The following is a 23,895-nucleotide window of genomic DNA, read 5'->3' as shown; positions in this document are numbered from 1 at the left end:
AACAATTTGAGGGAGAAAGGGCAAGGAAAGTCCATATAATTTCTATTTAACATATTCAAGATACTATTTAATTTTTTTTTTTTTTTGTTGACCATTGTTTTGAGCAGCATTTCATATGGCATCATTCTGGCAACCTGGGAATTGCCTTGTTAGTGAGCAGACTTATTTTTTGGAATCATGGCTTTGTTCAGTCTTAGGAAGTGAACTCACTCAGGAATTACCTGATTTGGGTGGGAGTGTGGGATGAAAGGATTTGTTTATTTCCAATTGCCTCACTTAAGATTATTAAAACTCATAAAATCAAAAAAATATAACCTTCATTGAAAATCAAATTGAATGGGTTAAACTTATAAATGCAAATAGATACAAGAAATGAAGTAACATTGAAGAAATTCTAGGAACAATTTTTAGTTTCACGACAAAGGATGGATTGGACCACACAAATTCACTTTCGTTCAACCGTTCCCACTTTTCTCAATAACCACACTTTATATTTTTTAGAAATTTTGCACAAACATTAGTCATGGTCAAAATAAATTTTTGCCAAAACAGATTTTCCGGGATAACTGGCTGTCCCCTCTCAAGAGGCAGTATAGGAGTAAAATTGCCCTAAAATCTTTGTCTGTTCATTTGTTCACATTCTTAATAACCACTCGTTGAATTTTTTTGAAATTTTGTGTTCTTTCTAAACTTATTCACTCATGGGGGGGGGCCCCGCATGCTCGGTTTATTTAAACTGAAATTACAGAAGAATCTGTTATTTATTATACTGTTTTTTAAATTTTTTTATCGTAATTATTTTGCAAATTGTGTATATGTTACCACAGGACTGTTTCTCTACAGACTATAACCTTTCCAAATCCAATCTCAACTACTATTTGTCGTTAACTAGTTCCTAAGTAATGAAACAGTCCATTGCATTCCTAAATTTCGATTGACAATTTTTCCATCTTTTAAGCCCTTACGTTAATAATTCTCAATAACTGATAACCCAACAATAAAAATATTGATGATCTTAAAACTGGATGGTCAAAAAAAGTCATAAAGCTGAACTTAAATTAAAAATCAATATTAATCCACCATATTTAGAAAACCTTTCAGAATCATTTCTAGAGTTGATTTCTGTAAAAAAATAAATAAATTTGGGGAAAATTCTGACAACATTTTCTGAATTTCAGAAAAATAAAGGCAGCCTTCATTAAGTTAAAGGAATTTTGTACAAAAACCCTATGATTAAAATTTTCTACCCTAAAATGGATTACACCAACAATGAATGCTGTATAATAATGAAACACATGTCCATAGATAATTATATAAAAAATGTCACTCTCCATCTGGGGGTATCACATTTGTAAGGGAAAATTATTAATTAACATTTAACCGTACTGGGCTGACTTTTGTCTGATGGGTTGAGGGTACCGAATTGACAGTTCCTGGCTGCTATTTCCAACTGATAATACAGGAGCCCTAACTTTTTATTAGCGCTTAGAGCGGCTGCTCCATCAACAGTTGTATAATATAGGGATGATTGTAGTGCCATGTCGTGTATGGAAAGGGACCCTGCACTCATCCCCAGTGGCCTTTCCTGAGGCCACAGTCCTGTAGGTGAGGCGACAGCTGATGGTCTACTTGTATTGCATGTCTGATATTGTCCAGCCCCACTCACTCACCCTAACTGAAACTTTTAAATTAAATAAAATGAAATGACAGTTGAAGCAAAAATTACATTTAAACCAGGAGTAAACTCAAAGAAAACCAACCTGCCTCCTTCTTTTGAGCCTTGCATTTATGAATATCCACAGGCTTAGAACTAACTTAGATGGTGTTGAATCATTCTCCTAGTAAACACTCCGGATATCTTAGTATTAAGTGAAACTAATCTAAACTCCTCCATTCCCTCTCACCACTTTAATATGCCTGGTTATCTCCCACTCTGCCGTAAGGACTCAGACAGACATATACATAGGCTTGGAGTCTATATTCGTAACTCCTTTCTCTGACTAGAGAAACAAAACTAGACTCAGACAACCAGGCCTTTATGTGCTTCAGACTAAACATGCAACATAATATTACCTACTTGTACTTTCTCTACCACTCTCCCTAGTCCTGGATATGACCTTAAACTATATCCAGTGGTGAGGCCCCAGCTTTGGGGAGTGTGGAGTCACCCTTTAATTACCATTGCTCCCAGGTCCACTCTAACCCGGAGTGGTAGTACCTGTTAGGGTTCCAATTATGGGTTAAATAGAAACTGATTTGAAAACAACAAATATATTCTATTAAAAAATTTTTCTTCAAAATCTTTGGATTCGGCATTAAATAACCCGAAAAGGGTTGATATGCCATGAAACAAAAACAACCAAACCGATCTCCCTCAACACAGGACTGTACATTAATAAACAAAGTCTCTGACAGCATAGATATAGCAATCTCCCTCGATACTAGCTCACAAGTACATGTATTTGGTGACTTCAATGTCCACCAAAGTAACTGGCTTGGATTCTTTACTTACAGATGTAGCTGGTAGCACAACACATAGCTTCTGTATATCTCATTCCCTATTACAGCCGGTTACATTTTCGACACATTTCCCAGATCAGCAAGATCAACATGCCTCACTTTTAGATGTATTTCTGACCACAGTTCCTGATTGTATAATGCCTACAGCCCACTTGGGAATACTGATCACGCTATGATAATGGTAGAAATCGCCCTAAATTCTAGACCCCAAAACTGAAGAGCCACTGCTCAAAACAACAAGGTATTATAAAAAGGCTGACTGGGAAGCCATCAGCGATCTCATCAGAGATGCCCCATGAAATATCTTTTCTCTTCCAGCTGAACAGTATGCAATTGAGACCACTGAATGAATCAAAACTGCAATTGGAGCACATGTTCCCACATGGAAATTCTATAGCAAGCCCCACTCTCCTCAATGGTTTACTTCTACTTGTGCAACTGCCATTGCTCAAAGGCAGCATGCATACCACAGATTCAACCAACATAAGTCCAGTTTAAGCAGACAGAAGTATATTGGAGCTAGAAGTAATTGTAAGAGAGAAATAGCGACAGCTAAGACAGAATACACTGAAACCACTAGAAAACACATCGAAGCACAGAAATTAGGAACCTGTGATTTTTGGAAAATTTACAACAGTGTAGTAAATAATGGACAGTCAACAATTCCCCCACTATCAAACAATCATGAGGTTGTTTGCACGGCAACCAAGAAGGCTAACCAGTTTGCATCAAACTCCACATTGCACCCTGCACACCACTCCCTCCCTGACTTTCCTTTGCAGACAGACGCCACACTAGATTTGAAAATCACCCCTTCTCAGGTACATGGTATCATCAAAAAACCTAGACATCTCCAAAGCATGTGGACCTGATCTCATCCCGGCTGTGCTATTAAAATAATCTGTTGAGGTTGCTCCAGTTCTCTCCAAACCTTACAACAAATGCCTCAACGAATCTTGCTTTGCTTTCCTGACTGCTAGAAAACCGCTTCTGTGCTACCAATTTTCAAGAATTCTGGCAAAATAAATAAATATATATATATATATATATATTCTAAATTATCGCCCCATTAGCCTTCTCCCACTTTTCGCCAAAATCTAGTCCATCATCTTACAGCTGCTAAACCGACAATCAATATGGATTTAGGCAAGCCCGTTCCACAGCAGATATCCTAACTGTAATCTCAAGATTCAAAACTTGTATGAAATTCACTCTAGGTAAGTTGAACCAGCTTCCTTCGAAGGGGGAAGTGTCAAGGGAACATTAAATTAACAGGCTGTCCCCAGTCACCTGTAATTTTTGGTCACAAAGTCAGTATTTTCACAGTGATTTCGTAGTACCAGATGTCCTAACAGGTATTAGCATTCCGGACCAAAGTGGACCCAAAAGCAATGGTAACTAAGAGGTAACTTCACATTTCCCATAGTCTCCAAATGAGGCCTTACCACTGGATGTCTTTTAAAGTCATACGCAGGACCAATTCAAAACTTGTACCTCAGTAGTTGACATACAGTCCTCTATTAACTGAGCTATACAATTTGCCACTAGTGAGGAAAGAAATTACATTGTTTAAATGGGATTATTCATTTATTTACATTTGCAGGAGTACCTGCAAATACTCACTTTTTACATTATTGCTTTAACACTGTTGAAACCATCATTCTCTTCTCTAGAGTCCTTCACCCGTAAGGGAGCCTGTATGTAAGATTAGTGAGAGAACTCCAGGAGAGTGCTTTAAGAAAAATTTAGAAATGAGTGTAATATTTTTTTTATATATATATATATATATGTTACAGAAGATCAGAAAAACATTGGTACCACCGGTTTCAAATCCAAACAAAGGGGACCAATATCTGGTCGCCTATGTTGGCCTCTCTTCAGCCTCTGAGAGATAGAACTAGAGGCTGAAGAGAGCCCAACATAAGAGACTAACGATAGGTCCTTTTTGTTTGGGTTAGAAACCGACGGTAATGATGTTGTCCTGCTCTTTTGTACCATGTATACATTCTCTAAAAAATTTTATTTTCTATACATTTATGTTGCCTTATTTTATGCAGAGTTATCCTCTACATCCAGTGTCAACAACGTACAGGTCAAATCACATTTTAAGGAGTTGCCAATGACCACAGATTTGAATACCACTTGAAAAACGTGCACACATGCATGGCAAGAATTAATGAGGTAATTTTGGCTGCCTTCGTATCATTAGTCTGTATTATAATTCAGTTTAGAATAAAACTGAACCTGTGGCCCTCTACACATGGTCTGTCATCGTTTGTGAATAAATAGTGACAGAGAAAACTGTTCGTAGCTCTGATCCATTTTATTATTATCGCAGTATTTTTTTCTTAAAGGGATATCAACATTCCTTGCACTTCAGATCTTTAGTCCAGAGATTCTATTGCTAATCTTTAATTATACGTTTTTACAACAGACTTGCAGATGAATAGTTTTGTCTTAAATTGAGAACGTATTTTATAGTTAATTATTTTTTGTTGTAAATATTTAAAGTAATCTGTCACTATTATAATTTATGCATAGCAATACTTGGTGGATGAATGAACCAGAAACTTTGTGGACTCATTCTATCTGGCACTGAACCATATGCTATTGTATTATTTAAAATTATCTCACACTCAACAAAACCGTAACGACCACAATCTCCGTTTTATTGTATGACGTTTCTGAATTTTTGAGATGAGCATTAGTTATTCATATTATTGGGGTTTTTCACAACACTTTTCTCATCTTGCGTGTCATTTTCAACCTTCTTTTGGGCATATTTTGTCTGCAAGGACACGTGGTGAAATGGTTAGACTACTTGGAAAAATTCAGTTGCAAAAGTGACCTTCTGAAAGTTGAAGGTTCAATCCTGAGTGTGGTCGATCGAAAATACAATTGTGAATTACTTAGGACCTCTATCCAGTTATGGCTGATGGAAACGAGAGCAAACTACCCCCCCCCCCTGTGAATTCAATAAAGTGTTTCCCGAATTTGACAGAAAGATTCCAGTTCAGCAAAATACACGTGAAGAAGGTTGGAGGTTACATCAACTGAAACATTGTGAAAATGAGACTCAAGTTGAAAACAGTAGCCCAAAAAATCCAAATGCTATTAATTTATCATCTTTATCCAGATTCTGGCATTCTTGACAGACACCTCAGACTTGAGGGTTTGTTGAAATCAATAAAAGCGATGTTTTTGGCTTCATCACTGCCAAATAAATTATAAAATAATGAAAAATCATTATCGTTTATATCAATTTGTATTTCTGTCTGCTCTTAGTTTAGGTATTATTAATAACTAGCAGAACCCGTGTCCAGGCGTTGCCCAGGCGGAATACACCGATTTAAATATTATGGTTTGTTATTTTCATTTATATTTTCACTTCTCCAATACCTTTTTCTACTATAACGTTTTTTTTTAATTTAGAAGGCTTACTACTTCACTGACCTCGAACAGAAAATATAAAGTATCTTTTCCATTTATTTTAATTTTACTTTTCAAAATAGACTTAATGTTTAAGTGTGGTATCTGTTCAGATATTATACTTAATCTTTTGTTTCCTAGGTCATTGAATAAAAGTCCTTCTAGACTGCTGCAAATTTTGTTTTTGTCCCAATCTGGAGTGTCCCTTTTGGGGGGAGAAAAACTTTTCCCTGACATTAAGAATGCAAAATGTTCAATTCTGGCCTTATGAGAAGACAACTAACTAGGAAAAGCTAAGATTTCTGTGTGTGTGTGTGTGTTCTACATGCAAACTCAACACGTTTGATGCAGTTAAATAGCTTCTTTTGCCGTCAATCACTCTTTTGTTATGTAATCAGTTTGTATGTTTATACTGCAATAGACACAAAACACACTCTATACTTCCACTCTTATTTTTCTGCACTCTGTAAACATTTTCCTTGGACCATGGAATTCATTCGATTAAGAAGAGGGTGAGCCTTGTCAGATTGGACTGCCTAGCACGTCTTGTAAGTATAAAGTTAAGGCTGGAAGAAACGAGCTCAGTTGGTTTTACTTCCTGCACATGACGTCATATTAATGTGTGATCCTACCAAGTCTTGCGCATACATTATCCCTCTCTCTCTCACACACACACATAATTGCATGGATCTTGCTTGCATCTTGTCTTCGATCAAGTTATTCTATCTTTGAAAAAAGGAATGGCAGGTGAATTTATATATGTGTGTATTGGCGTGGCTCAGAGGCTAAGGAACAAGGGTGGAAAGTTGTATGTTTTGGTTTTGATTTTAGCTGATGGCACCTAAGTTGTTATTTAGTTTTGATCTCACTACTATATATTAGGTTTAATATAATAATCGATAGAGAATTGTCTCTATAATAATAAATACGTAATCTGCATGAATTAAAATATATTAAGCATATCTTACGACTGAGCAATGCCAGGCAGACTGCTAATGATATATATATATATATATATATATATAATTTCATGTATACATAAAGGTGATTTATTATATTCTCCTTCATAATACCCCAGCAACTTATGTCCTCGATAGTAGCCCCCTACTTCAAAGTGGCACTGTGCCTTGTTTGGGATGAAAATTGAATTAAAATATATATATATATATATGATGAGAAGGAGAGTATTTCGAAACTCCACGGATTAAGGACTATCCACTTATCTTGTGCTTCCTTTTTTAAAATTAAATGTTTTTAACTCTTTTTCAAGATGCCTTTTAACATATTTTATTAATCATTTGTTCATTCATATATATATATATATATATACTCGAGTCAAAATAATGAAAAGAATATGTTGTTGTTATATCCCTAATTATAACTGATGCAGAACATTCAACACTGAGATCATTAAAAAACTTTCAGTGATCATTCCATGAATATGGCTCAAATTTTAATATTGAAGCTTTGTGCTTGTCCTTCAAAAAACATGTGAAATGCATGCCAGTTGTGGATCAAGATGAGCCAACAGTGATCAATGTGAACATGAGATAATCACTGGCTTTCATTCAGTCTGGAACGTCTCGGCAGAACTGAAACTGGTTTTTAGTTTTTCTTTTAGTTTTAGTTTTCATATTGACTGTCTGCGCTTCATACAGCAAAATATTTTGTTCGCTGCAACTTGTTTATTCCTGAATCAAAAAAAAAATCTTGTTGAAGGAAGACATTTTTTTTTCTCCAATATATCGAGAGAAGGCAACAAAACAGCTGATTGTAACTGGATACTGTGTTGGAACTTTTGAAAAATGAAATGTATTTGAAACATTCTCTTCTTAGATAATATTCTTACGTTTCAGCTGATGTAACCTCCAATTTTGAAATGCGTTTTGTTAAACTCAGAAATTGATATGAAATTTCAAATTGAACTCTTTATTAATCCACACGGTTAGATTGTTCTCATTCCATCAGCCATGACCATTTAAAAATGTTTTTTTTTTCTTAGCATTGGTTGCAATGAAGATTGGACTTTACAGCAATAAGTGTTTAAATGGTACTAGATTGGTCTTCTCTACTATCATATTAAAGGAACTTTGTATGTGATAGTTCCCTATGGACTCAAAAACAGCTGGATCGATTTTTATCAAAATTTCAAACGAAGGTACTTTATGTGCCTGACAGTTTTCTTGGATAGGTTTTGTCCTGGAATGTCTTCAATAAGTATTGATAATCAAAATAATCTGATGGAAAAAAAAAACAAAAAAAAAAACAGGCCATTTTGACCAAAGCTAACATCCTACAAAGTCTAGCATCACAAATGCATTTGAGAAGTTTTATTACCACACAAGCCAAAACGCCTGACATATAAAATCAACAGTAGGTTCTTTAATATGATAGGGGTATGTTCAAAATAAATGTTTGTGTGTAAAGCACAATTGCACCATGATACTTGACTTTTTGATATTAAAATTAAAGTCATTATCGCTGCACAATCGGTAAGGCCAGACATATAAAATCAACAGTAGGTTCTTTGATATGACAGGGGCGCGTTTGAAATGAATGTTTCTGTTTAGAGCACAATTGAAGTATGATACTTGACTTTTGCATTTTGAACTTTAATTCAAGCCTTTATATGTATAAATAATTTTCTAAAATCAGCTGTAGGTTCTCTACAGTGCAATGTAAACTACAATGTATTGTGAACTCAGTCACTGCAGGAAGGCATGTAAAGTTTCCTCCCGGTGCACCACTATGTGTCCCCAACTAGAGCAATCGATTTGATTGAAAAATGGTCGATTTCACCAATTTTGATGATGATGATAAAAATATGGGAGTGCAAAACATTTGTTGATCGTCATTCAATCCCAGGCAACGTCGGGTTTCTCTGTTAGTCTAGAATAAAAATGTAGTATGTGTTTCTTCAGTAGGGGAAACCTTCAACTAAAGCAATTTTTATTTTTGTCCCAATCCAATGTTTCATTTTTTTTCTTCCTTTTTAATGTAGGGAGGCATGTTAAAGACTGATGCTGTCTAATTTTGTATTCGTGGGAAGACAACTAAATTGGGGCTCATGTTGTCGGTATAAAAAATGTGATTGCTCAAATTGGCACTTATGACAGCATTAAAAATTAAACTAAAGAAAATACAGAAATATGTGGATGCTGCATGGACTAGTCACGGGACAAAGAGAAAAAAAATTGCTAAAATCATGTAATTTAATCAGGTCTTTTTAATTCAAGAAAATCAAATTTTACGGTTTCGATGAGTGGAAAAAAGCGTTCATATTAAAGTCAATGAATCAGTGAACAAGGGCAGACAACCCTAATGCATGTGGCAACTGTCAAAATAATCACTGATGTTCTTTTAAAAAACATGGCCTCGTCTATCACTTATCAGTAAAACAAAAAAAAAAACCCGGCAAATTTGTTTTTCATAAATAAAAAGTAAAAACAAAAAACAAGCAACTTCATCAATTTTAGTCATTTTTAGAATATACAATCTTCATTCTGTTACAAGTAGCTACAATATAATTTTTTTTTTTTTTTTTTTTTGCAGGGTGTCCCAAAAGAAGCTGATGGTAAAAAAAAAAAAAAGAAAAAAAAAAATTCATAACTTAATTTTTTGTAGTTTTCTTTTATTTTTTCAGATCATCTAGAGTAATCCTTCCAAGGGCATCATGAGTCGTTACACTACCGTGGAGCGGCTATTTATCGTAGAGTCATATTTTCGGTTGAATGAGTCAGTATCAGAAACTCAAAGAGAATTTCAACGAAACTTCAACACAAGAAATTCCCCTACTCCCAATGCAATAAAACCGGTCACAATAAATGCCCTTAAAAGCAATATAGAGGAGGAAATTAGAGCCATAAGCCCTGAAACATTAAATGATGTGTTGGACAATGCCTTGCAGAGAGCACAAGAGTCTGAAAATGAAAATGGTGGACATTTGAGTAACATCATTTTTCATAACTAAAATTAGACCTTGCGAAAAACATACCCTAGATTAAGTTGTCTAAATAAAATTAGAATAAGTAGACTATGATATCTTACTATATCTAAAAAAAAAAAAAAACGGAGATGCTCATCTATTTAAATATGAAAATTAGTAGGCATAACTTAAATATTGATGAAGTTAATCAAATTTAAAACCCGTCAGCTTCTTTTGGGACACCCTGTATAAGTGACAATGTGAGTAAGCACTAAAAATATAACCAAGCTTTATTAGTTGTGCTTGGACACTTTACAAAGTTTGTATATCTTTTCTGGTGTTTTAACCGAACCTTTATAGTTTAAGGTTAGCTTAAGAGGATGAGGAAGAAGTTAGTGCCAGAGGCTAGAATCTACTGGATGTGTAGCGTTTCTTCACTCACTACTCAAAAACCGTCTGTTCCTTGCATAATTTTGGATGTCTCTCCATGCTTTATGCATTTAAATTTGTTTTTGATATCATATTTTGATATTGATTTTGATATCATATTTCTCATGTTTAGAATCATCCACATGTTATCTGATACATTTGACTTCCGTTAAAACATTGGATAAACTCAATCTGTCAAAAGACCAGTTAATATCTGATAATGATGTTCTATTACTTGTCTATGTATGCAGCGGAACTGAACAAAAAATAGAATGACCAAAAGAAACACAGAATGGTTTGCCTGAGGATTTAGAACTGGCCAGAAGTCAGGGTTAGAAGCCAGAACATGCTAACACAGTACAATTTATAGTCTCTTTCATGAATTCTATATGCAAATTTACCAACTGAGTCGGGTGTAATTATTGAATGATCTTAGCAGTAAATACTCCCCCCCCCCGACAAGCCTGACAAGCAGCAAAATCCCACCCTTACAGATCTCTAGAGGTAAGAAAACCTACTCTAATAGTTTCTTCCTCAGAACTGTTAGACTTTGGAACTCCTTTCCAGATTCCTGCTTTCCAAGCTGTACTGACATGCAGAAGTTCAAGTGTAATGTGAACAGACATCTCGCTGCTCAACTCCCTACATAGTATCCTTGCAATTTATGTCTCTGTTGTAGCCCCCCCCCCCACTGTGCCTTGTTTGGGGTGAAAATGATAAAAAAAAAAAAAAAAAAGTTGTTGGTCGATTTGGTTTCTTAACTTTTGTAGTTGGGTAGCGCTGTGGTGCAAAGTGGAGGAAAAGATTATCAATTTGTGACTGTATATCAGTTGATCTTAACAAAGGATCCATTCTGTGTTTTTAAATGTCACAAGTCATTTTGGCTGCAAGCATAACATACCCTTTAATTTTCTTTAAATCTGAATCAACCCTGTTAATAATATCTGCTGGCATTTGACGGTGATCATACTTAGTTATCCACACACAGACACACACACACAGACACACACACACAGACACACACACACAGACACACACACACACACACACAGACACACACACACACACACACACACACACACACACACACACAACCGTCTCTTTGTTTACTAATTGTTTTAAGTGAAACCAGATTAAATGCTTCACTATGAAGAAAACTTGTGGAATCATTGACAAGAGGCCCCACCCCTGACGTCTTACAGATAGGATCTGGGCCAAGATCGTCCCGGGCACTTGGAAATAAAATTTAAGTTCTCATTTGAACTTTATTTCAATCCTTTGAGCTGTGCTTGATTAATATTAAGTGCAATTTTCCTTAATTACAAACTACGTTGTCAGGCTTTTGGTTAACTTGTAGTGGCAAAACTGTTTTATGATGCAAAGGTTCATAGTTGATCGAACATCTTGTTTTCAAACCGAGTATGTTGAGTGAAATGCTTGTAAGGAATGGATTAAAATAATAAAAACACACGCATATAATTAAGTTATCAAATAGTAAATCTGTAACAAAGCAAAACTTATCAAGATAAAAGCTCAACACTATTAAGAGGAGCAAACAATAATATTAACTGAAAGATGAGGAATAAAGTTATAACTTCATAATATCATCACAACAAAAAGGAAAAGTTAAAGGGAAAAGTAAGAGAAAAAACTCTTTAGGCCATGCCATTTCGAAGCTAAATGCTTCTCATCAGAAGAGAAGGGCCAAAATTATACAAAATGTAAAGAGAAAAAACTGACTTAATAACATTAAGATGTGAAATGAGAATGAAGGAATAGGATAATGTTAAATCGTAATTAAAAGTAGGTACAACATATTAGGGTAAATTATATCTGTCGTTAAGCCAGTTTTTTCTATATTTGTATTTTGTATAATCCTGGCCCTTCTCTTCTGATGAGAAGCATTTAGCTTCTAGATGCTATGGTTTAAAGAGTTTTTTTTTTAATTTTCTCCTAACTTTTCCTTATTGTTCTGATGATATAATGAAGTTATATATATTAAATGAAAGATGAGGAATAAAAGTTATAACTTCATTATATCATCAGAACAATAAGGAAAAGTTAGGAGAAAATTAAAAAAAACTCTTATGTATGTGTGTATATATATATATATATATATATATATATATATATATATATATACACACACACAAAGAAATTTCAGAATGTAATTGTTTAACGACCAAACAAGTACAGAATCTTTCAATAAATAAACATTCATTTATTAAAATTAAATTCAATATTTAGATTCCTAACAGAACTTTCATCAGAAAAATTCAGTTTTTATTTATTTATTTTTTGTAATGTGTTATAGTGATGATAATGTTTGGCACATCATTATATGAAGATTTGAATATCCGATATAGTACGATGGGCCGGTCGAGCACGTATTTGTTAAATAATAGAAAATCCACTGTTTATAGTAAGCATTGTTGATATTGGAATACAAAGTTTTAAAATTAACGCTTTAAAAAACAAATAAGTGCAGAATCTCTCTCAATAAATAGATATTTATTTATCAAAATTAAATCCAGCATAATTATAAATAACTAGCGGTTCATGTGGAAATTGCACAGAGGACTCATTCATATGTAATATATTGATGTTGGCATTCTGGAGATGCTCTGATATTATTGTAGCTTTTTTTGTTAAAACTGCAAAAGTATTTATTTAAGCTAGCAGGGACGCCCGGCAAAGCCCGGTCATAAAGTACGCTTGAATATGATATTTTAATTCTGGCAGATTTCATATATATTATTATAATGTCCTATCGATTTTTATATATTAAGTTGCGATTTCAAAAATAAGACTTGGGTGCATTAGCTTGAATCGAAACCGAAATAAAAACTTATGTAAAAAAAAAAATGTGTGTATATAATTATATATATATAACATGAGTTCCTTCAGACATAACTGAAAGCAAAACTTATGAAAAATTCTTGATAAAATTATTAAAAAAAAATAAATAAATAAATAAAATAGATTACTGGAGTGCCATCAGTCATAATCGAAACCAAAACCTATGAAGAATCCTTGGTAAAATTATTTATGGCAAGAAATGGAAGTACATAACAATTAAATGACCCGGATGTAAGCGTAACACAGAAAATAACACACGCTATCGTATTAATATATAGATTATTTTTTACACACCCACAGGCACTAGTGTTTCATGCTTACAATCATCAGTGCAGGAGATGATGATCAGCACTAGGTGAGGGGATGATTCTGATATTTTTCCAGATTTCGATACAATTACCGATTCCAATTCCATTTACATTTCTAAATATAGAGTGGCTTTTGTTGGAGGTGGCGTTGAATTATCGCAAAACCGTGTGTAAAATGTGTATATATTTTCGCAAATGTAAAAATACACTTAGGTGTGTGACATGGATTTTAGTTTTACTGCTAGTTTTAAATAAATACTTATTTTATCTTTAATCCAAGCCATGTAAAATTAAAAAAATAAAATCATTTAAAAAAAAAAAAAACCTCATTGTGGGCATCAGAAAACGGGCACATTTTCTGATTCCGATACCCCAAAAAATTTCCGATGTTTTTTTTTTTTTAATTTCGATTAATTATCTCAACACTACACCTAATTAGCGATGGAGTTAATTTACTTTTTAACTTTATTATTTTTTTTCTCTTATTCGTCTCTTCTGTGCCTAATTTGATTTATCTATATTTTATAATTTAATTTTTTATTAGAACTTTATTGTTTTTTTTAATTTCTTTAAAAATTTAAAAACTTCAAAAAATTAAAGGGTTTTAGAAAATTAATATTTTTATAAATAATAAAGTTTTTTTTAGTATTTCAGTTTTTTTTTTTAGATATATAAAAGAATTCGCTATTTGAAGCACTCGATAATAAAGATTTTATGTTTGAAAGACCAGACGAGTGTGAAATTGGTAATAAATATTGCTACTTAATCAAAATATTTTTTTTATTATTATTTGGAAAAAAAAAATGTTCATCTTCAGGAAATTGGACAGTATGTTTTTTTTTTTTTTTTTTGTTGTTTTTGTTTTTTGTTGTTTTTGTTTTTTGTTGTTTTTTCTTCCTCTTATATGCCGTGGTGGCGGTAAGTCCTGCCATGACTTTATATGTTTGAAGTTAAGTCAAAATGATGTCTGTATGTCCTATTACAGTTTATGGCGTCTGCTGAATGTGTGTGTGTAATATAAATAAGCATTAACACTCGATAATAAATTAAGATTTAACGGCATATATTATTTAAAAACGATTTAACACTCGTTTGATCTTTCTAATCGCCAAAAACTAATCAGCCATATAAACATCATTTTGACTTCAACACTCCAACATCTCAAGTTATGCCAGAACTTACCACCATTATGGCACAGAAAAGAAAAACAGAAGAACCTACAATTTCCTGAAGATTAATATTTTATTATTCCAAAATTTGAAGAAAAAAAAAAAAAAAAAATTCAATACACCTGAGGAAGGTCGGAGGTTACATCAACCGAAACGTTGTGAAAACTACATTCGAGATGAAAACAGTAGTCCGATAAATCCAAATACTAATTGAAGGTTACAAGTGTAGAATTTCCACATCTCCCACTGGTGATAATAAATTTTTCATTTTTTTTTTTAAATTAAATTCAGATTTTTTTAATAATTCGTCTTAAAAAAAAAATACCAAATAATTGTATGAGATTAAAACAATTTCTCTTAATGTTCTTTTTCGGTTCAGTATATGTTCAACTAAGCAAAAATACTGAAGCACAATTCTTACCATTTTAAACTTTTATTAAACGTATGAATTCGTATGAATCAGGTTCCGCTCCATTTTCATTAGGACTGCTAAAGTGTTTACACAACACAATAATAAAATGAAAGTCGAGATTCCAATGTTCTAATTTAATTAACAAAAAACGAACACGGGGTATGAGGTTCTCAAAGTCAAGAATCTTGTGAAAATAAAGGGGGATGGGGGGGGGAACAAAACACAGATAAAATGATGTAAGACAACCAAGTTAGAAATTCAAATTCAAATATTTATTTTTATAAATACTGAAAGAAATATTAAGTAAAAGATAAAACTCGGATATGGAGAGGGGGGTTTTCTTTTTAATATCTAACTGATGTCTGAAGAATACATTTAAATATCTTTTTTATATTTATTTTGTTTTATATAGGAGTCAGCACTCATCAAAGCTCGGAAGCCACTCGAGCAGTGTTATTGAGTATACAGGTCAATGGAACAATATCGTAGTAATCGTCAGTAGTGGAAATTTGCTAAATTGGATTACTTAAGGGGACGGTTCATCAATAATTTGTTTACATTGGACTTGAGGACTACCAAATTGTAGTCAGTTGCAAAGCAGGCAAATGGAAGAGAGTTCCACATGCGTGCAGTTCTAAGAAAGAAGCTTTGTTCAGGCACCGCCAAAACTGGGGGGGGGGGCAGGTCAGTACTTTTTGACGGACCGTCTTTTTAAAAATCTACCAAAAATCGGGTAATTATCCGATCAATACGAAATTTTCAGCGATTGTTAGGAGAAGAATGAACTTTATAACAGTGTACTTATTTTTCATAAACGATATTTATATATATATTTTTTTTTTTGCTTACAAACCCCCCCCCCTTGTTTTGAAGTGGGAACAAATATGCTTAAAATAATCATCTGAAACTGAACAAAACATATTGTGTTGTTGTAACGGACAGAATTATAGATTAAAAAAAAAAAAAAATTGTTTGCATACCTTATTTTGACGTCTGAATATCAGAACTTCGATTGTGTTTAATTATCCCGCTTTTGAGTTTTGAAGTGTGAAATTCGGTGAATATGTTAAGTAAAATAATTAATTTAAGTTAAGCAAAACAAAAAAAAAAAATTTTTAATATTTATACGAAAAAAGCCATTTTAAAATTTTTGATAAAATAAATTAACAATTTTTTTTTAGCGAGCCGAATAATGCATGACCATTATTAAACAGGGCATGCTTTGAATAATCGAGACAAAAAAAAAACATTCGATAAATATTGTGCCCTTTGTGTTAAAAATAGCATCATTTTTTTCGATCCCGTTTGAAAACGTTTGCCGCCTTTCGACTACGGTGGACCAAACGCGCTGAAATAATTTTTTTTTATTCTGCTTTAAATTGCCCCCCCCCCCCATTTTGGGGAGCCTAGCCCCCACACACATACACATTAAAAACCAAACTCATACAAATGGTCACCCATCTGGTACTGGCCAGCCTCAGCTTAATAATACATTGAAATTTTCGTCACTGAAAAATAAGTTTTTTTGGCCTGTTTGGTCTTCCATAGTTTTCTTATCAAAACGAAAACGTAAACAGAGTCGATCTGAACTCTACGTAGATGCGAAATATCTGGTTACCTATATGAATAAGTGGAATTATTTGAAATTCCGGTACTTATATTATAATATTTTTGCATATTCTCTTAGAAAATCATCCTAAATCTTAGTTAGACAATAAATAAATAAATTAATTATTTCAAAAACCCTTTTTTTTAAATATTTAAATACGTTTTTTGTGCAAGACAAAAAATGTCAATTGTTAACTTTTTGGGAAAATTTAACATTTAAAATTGAATTAAAAATAGTAGAAAAAGTTTTACATTATTCTGTTTTCTATATGATAAAATTCAGGGTTTTATTTTTCTGGAAAAAAAAACGTTACTCAGAAATAATGGATTTTAATAAATGTAATTTAGTTTTAAAAAACAACAACTTGATTTTGCGGCCATTTTTGGCGGTGCCTATTGTTCATGGAATCTACGTTTAGGATTAGGCACAGATAAAGAGTGGGGGACATTATTGATAGTGGTCTCAGCTAGATGAGTGTTTTTTGTGAAAGTTTATCTATTGGAAAATAGTCGAAATATTCAAATTGCCCATGGTGGCATTTTCGTTAAATTAAGAATCTGTTTTCTAGCAGGCGCCTTTTGTCCAATCTTTTAGACAAGACCGGAAAAGTCCCTCCCCCCTCGCCTTTTTTCCTCGTCATCTTAGTTTTCCTTCTAGATGTGATGTGACCGATATTGTGTTAAAAAAAAAAATTAACACCTTTTGTGAACTTATATAGCTGTTGGTCGTGATTAAGTGCACAAGTAGATTTATATGGGTGTTGTGGCTGACAAACAATTCTGATGGAAAGGTCGTATGTACTCAGAACTAAGATCGTGAAGTGTCGACCTTTCCTTACTAAAATGATGAAATCGCAACTCTTTATCAATGACTATATAGGATCGGCAGAACATGGCGACGCATACAAGAAATGAGATGAATCTTTGCTCATCTCGAAATTATAAGCTTCCTGCTCATAAAATGACATAAGGAATATAAAAATTTATCTCAACCATCTCATTTTGTTTTGTTAAAACTTCGTTAAAACATCTTTTCATTTAAAAATACATGTTTAATTATAAACAAGTGGATTTTTCTCAAGATCAAAGTGTCGTATTTGTTCTCATGCTAAGTTTATTTTGTCCATAGTCAATGTAGATGAACCCTTCTATATTAAGGCAATTTTTATTTTGCCTACTTCCAGAGTGCCCCTTTTGGGGGGAGCTGCCCCCCCCCATATTAAAAACGATCTTGTCACATTTTGCCTCCAATAAGGAAGTAAATAAATACCAATAGAAAAAAGTGGTAAAGTTTAATTTAATCTGAATCGGAAACTTTTTTTTTTTTTTTTTTAACGATTTGGTCGCTTGAATATACTACATTCAATATATTGGGTCAGTAATGTACCACCACACCGAACAGTTACGGTTTTAAAAGAAAATAATGCGATATTCGATGTATAGATGAAACAGACAAAAATGTTTTTTGTCAGATTTGAAAATGTTCATCGTAAATTATTTTTAAGAATAAATTATCTTGCTTAATCGATGTGTAATTATTTCCTTCGATCAAATCTCATTAATAATCTGCTAGCTGAATAGTAATAGAAATACAATTTTCTATATTAACACACAAAAAGGAACTGATGCACTATTCATATACACAGTGAAGTGAACCATTTTTCGTTTCAATTTGTTGGAAAAGCACATTTCTATGCTTCTATCTTATCTTGACATGTCTTTTTTTACCCCGGATGATGACATATGAGCTTTCTTGCTCGCCATTCCAATCCCCACCCTGCTCCTTCCTTGATTCGTAATGGAGTTAAATGCTTTTCTATGAACACTGTAATGTAGATTTTTTTTTTTTTTTTCAGTTTTTATGAAATCAACTTGAGTAACATTTTCTTTTTCTTTTTTGTAGGTTATTTGATACGCATTTCTAAAAAGCAGGTAAGTTTGATAAAAAAAAAATTGCATTAATTTTTATTTTATTTTTTATTCTTGTGCAATATTTCTTGAATATGTTTTTTCAATTTGACCTACTTTTTCATTTCCCATTTTATTTTAAACGCGTTTTGAATATTGATTACTATTTCTCTACACACATAACCTAATAGGGTTTTATTTTAAAATTCATATTGGGTTTTATATATTATATAATAAAAAAAATGATCTTAAAACGTGTACACCCTTGCTGTGAATACAGACAATGGAGTAATATTTTCCATTTATATATATATATATATATATATATATATATATATATATATATATATATATATATATATATAGTGTGTGTGTGTGCTAGAATTGCTACCTGGCGTCAAGAATCTGGGTATAATTGTGTGGTTGCCTTTCGACTGTTGTAGATTATGGAATGATGTTATGGAATCTTTAAGTACTGCCTCAAAGTTTTAAACAATTTATATCACCGAAATATATGGGTAGGGAGGGGGTATCAAATAAGTGAAAAATGTTTGAATTTCGTATAGCTTGGCCTAGTTTATGATATATGCATATATTTTGAGGGTTGATTATTTGGTGTAAAATGGAAGCATTTCAGTGTGCTGTGCCATTTAAGACGTACTGAATTGAAAGCACGTTTGTACTAAAGTAGAACCTTTAACGGAAACTAAATGCAAGTAATATTATTTAATGTTGTTATAATCTGTATTCAAATTACTTTATCTGCTTTGAAAAAAAAACACGTTGTTGTTAACTAAAAATGTAGTTTTGTAGGAAAAGGTAATGAATTGTTTCATTATATATTTAAAAAAAAAAATACGAATTAGAATGACTTTTTTTCTTTCTTTTTTTTTCTAGCATTAAAAAAAATGAACATAGGCTATTTGAAAATTAGAATTTGTTTTAATTTATAACATTTCTTAACTAAAATTAAACTTTTGTTAGAGTTAATAAAAATCTTTTTAAACAGAAGTGATGGAACGAATTAATGTCAAATCTGAGAGAATTGTTATTTTTGTTTTTATTTACTTATTTTGTTTTTTTTTTTGTTTTTTACACTTATTGAAGCTTATTATAGCCTGGATGGAGAGAGGTGGTATATTAAGGCTATTGAGCAACCAACCCCAGAAAAAAAAATGTTTCAATCAAGATAGCAAGTATCCGTGCGAGCACACACACACACACACACAAAAAAAATAGCCGCAGTAGGCAGGCAGGCTCAAACCTGTAATGTGAAAGAGGAAAAAGTGAAAAAAGGCTAATGTGCTAGCTGTCTCGGCCACGGTGACATAGCGTCACGGAAGTTCAAAGGAACATTTTATAAGTATACGTTGACATACGATTTGCAAAAATGTCAACCCCAAAACTCACCCCTCCTTGCAAAAACCGGTCCAGTTGACCATCACAGAATTAATCGCTTTGGTCACTTTTCAGATATCTTTAATCAGAGATCTATCTTTCTAACGATATCAATTTTTGTCACGGTCCGATGCGTCTGTGAAATGTTTTTGGCAGACATGCAAACCCACACACACACATGGACAAATAAACACATTTTCCGTTGCCCGGGTGTTTGGAGGTGTGTGTGCTCGGCCCGGGGGGGGGGTAATCAAAACATAAGAAATAGTGAAGTAAATTTTAAAAAAATTTCTTTTTAATGCTTCACTTTTCACAACTTTTAACAAATGCTCTTGCTTTTCATCTCAGTTTTTTTTTTCCAAAAGATTGAAGAATAAATCTCCAGAACTGATGTTATTTCAGTGGTTTCCTTTTCTTTGACTATTTACTGAGGTTTAAGAATCTAAGAATCTATTTTACCAGATCTTATTACACTACCGTGACCATGCGCTTCACAAAATGTTCAAATTCAAGAAATGTTTTCTACCTTACATCGTGTAACATCTCACTATCGCCTCGATAACAACACTAGTCAAGAACATTTTTACTTATATTTTTACTACTGAGCTAAGAATCCTGTTAATGGTGTTGCGTGATGTATCAACATTTTATAGATTGTCATTTTATTTTTATTTGTGATACTGATAAATGTGTGTATTCAACTATTTATACAGAAAGACAGTTTACTTTAATGCTAACTTGGCCTTTTGGTCAAGATCAAAATTTTATTTTTTCAAACATGCACACACAAAATTAAAAAAAAATTTAAAAAAATGCATACACAAACACACAGACAACTGTTTATAAATTGTAAATATGTTTTTGACTCTTAAATGCTGGGGATTTATTAGTTAGATAAAGATCCATACAGTGAATGAGATATTTTGGTAAATGTTGCCAGTCAAGAGTAAGACTCCAAAGTCTACATTTATTACTTTTAATCACTTTAGTCACAAAGACCCTGGACCCTTCCTCTCCCCAATTTCTTGTATGGCCTTGTGCCTAATTTTGTTGTTTAAAAATCTTTTGTTTTTTACTTAATTGTATTTTCAAAATTTTTAAAAGCAATAAAATATATAAACAAGATCAAAGTGTAGTATCTGTTCTTCAGATGCTGCACTTCCATTTCTTGTTCTCTTTCGGTGGAGGATCAGTCCTTCACGACTGAGACGATTTTTTTATTTTTGTACATTTTCTCCACGTTAAAAAACGACCCTGGTGTCTAACTCTGTCCCGTGGGGAGGCATAGTAAATAGGTACTTTAATGCTAAATGAGGATCTTTTTTACCTTCATGTATGTGGTGCCCTCGTCTATGAGCATATCAGTATCGCAAAGTGCGTTTTATACGGTTTGGCCGGCTCTAGCGCCTTTTATACGGTTTGGCCGGCTCTAGCGCCTTTTATACGGTTTGGCCGGCTCGAGCGCCTTTTATACGGTTTGGCCGGCTCGAGCGCCTTTTATACGGTTTGGCCGGCTCGAGCGCCTTTTATACGGTTTGGCCGGCTCGAGCGCCTTTTATACGGTTTGGCCGGCTCGAGCGCCTTTTATACGGTTTGGCCGGCTCGAGCGCCTTTTATACGGTTTGGCCGGCTCGAGCGCCTTTTATACGGTTTGGCCGGCTCGAGCGCCTTTTATACGGTTTGGCCGGCTCGAGCGCCTTTTATACGGTTTGGCCGGCTCGAGCGCCTTTTATACGGTTTGGCCGGCTCGAGCGCCTTTTATACGGTTTGGCCGGCTCGAGCGCCTTTTATACGGTTTGGCCGGCCAGAGCGCCTTTTGGCCGGCCAGAGCGCCTTTTATATGGTTTGGCCGGCCAGAGCGCCTTTTATACGGTTTGGCTGGCTCGAGCGAAGGCTGTCAGAAAAAGATTCTTGAAAATTTGTTTTCTTTAAGCGTTGATCGGATAGAAAGTGGAAACCCTGTTACATGGTATAGTCTTGAACTACGTCCGCATGCAGAGGCACAGATTGACTTTTTATGTCCACAGAATTTGCGTGAATGTATACAGCGAATGTGCGCATAACTGAAATGTTCCTTATCCATCCACTTTAATGTCTCTGGTGTATCGCTATGCGATTATGCTGTGTGTGTGTGTGTGTGTGTGTATATATATATATATATATATATATATAACAAACAAGGGAGTCACCACTTATCAAGACCCGAATGCCACTCGAGGATAAGAGTTAATGAATGTAAGGTGGTAGTGTAGTAATTGTTAACGGTGGAGATTTGGTAGAATTTGGATTATTTAAGGGGATGGTTCAACAAGAACTTGTTTACATTGAAGGCTACCATATTGTAATAGGATGGGAAGCAGGTCAGTGGAACACTGTCCCACAGGTGGGCAGTTCTAAGAAAGAATCTTTATTCATGGAATCTGCTTTTAGATTTAGGCACAGATAGGCTGAGAAAGTTATGCCTGTACATACAAGCACGCATAGAGAACTTGAATACCTACTAAACACCATCCTCAGGAATTTGTCAGAACAACCTGACATGAGGATATTTTTTCCATACAAGTAAACTCTAAGTATTCAGAATTACATAGTATTCAAAACTCAAATAAGATCTTGGTATAGCCAACCCACACTAGCTTTTACAAGAAATGATTTTACCTCAAGTAACAGCATAAAGCTGAATATTCCACCAGACTAGATGAATTCCTGTCTTGAAATCCAGTAAGACTAAGAAACCATAAGAAAGATATATAATACTATAACAAATTTAAATTGTCAATTAGGGAGAGGAAGATTGATATGAACTTCTTTACTTAAACTCAGTGTTTGAAATGTAAAAGAACTTTAATGGAACATTCAAATATCTATGCATCTTATGTAGAGATCAAATGTTAGCTCAAGGAGGGGGGGGTCCCCTTGATTTCTTAGAACTTCGACTGAAGCAAAAATGAAACCAAAAGAGAGAACTAAAACCATCGAATCATGAATGTTCATTTTTATTAGACAACAAGAAAGGTTTTATCTTTTCATCTTTTTTTTTATAAAAAAGAAAAAAGTTTGGCGATATTCCTTTAGATTAAAAATACAATTATGTAAAATATATAAAAAGCTTACTTTGAACATTAAAAAATAAATTTCACAAATAGTAATATATATAATTTGGATTTTCCATGATACACAAGATGATAGATAACGTTAAAAAATATATCATACGCAAGACAAAAGTAGGAAGTGCTTTCAAGTGGTAAAGTGCTTTTTTATAAAGCCACTCATGTTAGCTTCTACTACTAATTCAGCCAATTTTGAACAATGACATCATTTTGACCTATCTTTCAACCGTTCCTGGCAGCTACAATGTTTCGTAAAGAGAGAAGGTTAAGCTGGTTAGTTCTGACAAATTGGCTACTCACAGAAGAGCACGACGGTAAGCATCTATATATTAATACAATTAGTCTAAAGACGTAATTTCAAGAAAAAAAATTTTTTTTTTCTTTTTTTTCATACATGTAAAATTACGTTTCAGAAATGCTTTGTCTGTTTGTCAGTGTCGGTCTGTCACGTATAAGTTTGTAATAGGATTTTCATTGGTATCTCCATGCATCCTTATGAACGATTGTGTCTGCATTTCATGCTAAAGTTTAAAATGACATTTCCATCATAAAACGTACAAACGCATCGAATGAAGTTTTAAAAAATAACTGATTTACAGATAGCTGATCTCTTGATTTTTTAGTTGAACATGCTGAGATATTTAGTTAGTTTTTTTTTTTTTTATTCCACTCGAATGGATCAGAGGAGATTGCAAATTGTATTGTTATGATGACTGAACTTACGCATTCATGACCTGAAAGTTTCATACCTTGTAATGCAGATATTGACAATGTGAAAAAAAATATGTATATAAAAAAAATAAAACCCTTTTCATGGACA

At 33.4% G+C, this 23,895-nt stretch overlaps 1 protein-coding gene across 3 annotated transcripts in view; it reads left to right on the top strand.

The window, feature by feature from the left end:
• The window catches only part of LOC145254471 (neurocalcin homolog), a 537,803-nt gene that overhangs the window by 272,163 nt on the left and 241,745 nt on the right, over positions 1-23,895 (top strand). For 2 of the 3 annotated variants that reach the window (XM_080113027.1, XM_080113029.1), the window contains one exon: positions 18,563-18,591. The gene's annotated coding sequence lies outside the window, so the exon portion shown is untranslated. Of the gene's footprint in view, positions 1-18,562; positions 18,592-23,302; positions 23,390-23,895 lie in introns of those variants that run through there. The other variant, XM_080113035.1, reaches the window with a different exon arrangement.

The sequence above is a fragment of the Euprymna scolopes genome, chromosome 3, assembly GCF_053919585.1.
Source record: "Euprymna scolopes isolate OS-2025 chromosome 3, ASM5391958v1, whole genome shotgun sequence".
NCBI lineage: Eukaryota > Metazoa > Mollusca > Cephalopoda > Sepiida > Sepiolidae > Euprymna > Euprymna scolopes.
The sequence above is the reverse complement of the archived record's forward strand: the minus strand, read 5'-3'. Positions and strand labels throughout refer to the sequence as shown.